The following is a 1,307-nucleotide window of genomic DNA, read 5'->3' on the forward strand; positions in this document are numbered from 1 at the left end:
GAACTTCAATGAAGATGTGTATCAAGGATGGGACAATCAAAGGTGGGAGGAGCCATATGCATATGATCAATCTTCTTGGCAACAACCTCCACCATTGCACTATGAAGAAGAGCCATTCTATGATGCATACCAATCAAATGGCTTTGGTGAATCTCCTTGTGACTTTCAAGAACCACCACCATATGCCTATGATCCATACCTTCAACATAACTCTCAACCATACTCACAAGCCCCTTCTTACCAACCACCTTCATATGATCCTAATCCATATCCACCATTCCAACAACCATATGAACCACATATAGAGCCACCACAATTCCAACATCAACATTTTCAAGAGCCACCCCCTCCATATTATTACCGAGATGAACCACCTCCAATAAATGAAAATTTCCAACCACAAGATGAATACTACTTTCCATCACAACCTCCCATGGAAGAATACTCATGTCCTTCAATCCAAGAGCCCTATGGTCCTACTCATGATATCCAAGAGGAACAAGAGTCAAGGGATCATCTCAAGGAAGCATTGGATCAATTTCAAGCAACCATGGAGTGTGTTGTGCAACAAGTGGAAAGAATGGAAAACATTGAACCACCACAATTCTACCAAGAAGAACCACCTTCCTATTATGAACCCTTTCCCCAAAATGATGAACCCTTCCACCCACCCCAATCTCTAATGGATGAAACCCTTGATGTTCTTGTTCAAGGGCAAGAAGAGATGAAAAGGGATGTGCAAAATTTCATGGCCGCCTTGGATGCGGTAACAAATCAATTAGCATCCCAATGCTTGAACACTCAAGGAACTCCCATGGATACATGTGGAGAATCGAATGAAGAACATAGCATGAAGGAGAGATTGGAAACTCCGGTGGGAAATGAGGGAAGTTGCTTTGTATTGGAACAATTGGAGGAAGCTTTAATTGTTGAAGACAAGGAAGAAGTGGTAGAAGACTTAGGCGATGCGGAGCTTCCATGGGAACATAGAGTTGAAGAAAACCCCTCCAAGATGATTGAAATTGATGATAGGGAGGAAAGTGCACACCTTCCAAGGCATATTCCATATGAAAGCTTGGATGGGATAGAGAAAGAATTGAGTTCCCTTGGTGATGAAGATCAAGCATCAAGTCTTAGTGGTGAAGAATCTTTTGAGCATGAAGAACCTTCTCCGATTGGATTTGAAAGCGTTGAGGAGGTAAATTTTTTTCACCATCTTTATTATGATTTGAGTAAAGGAAAAGGTTTAGATAAAATTGTTGAACAAAGGATTGAGATAAAGAGATCTTGTGAAGAGGTGGAAGTCC

Source organism: Arachis duranensis, chromosome 3, assembly GCF_000817695.3.
Source record: "Arachis duranensis cultivar V14167 chromosome 3, aradu.V14167.gnm2.J7QH, whole genome shotgun sequence".
Lineage (NCBI taxonomy): Eukaryota > Viridiplantae > Streptophyta > Magnoliopsida > Fabales > Fabaceae > Arachis > Arachis duranensis.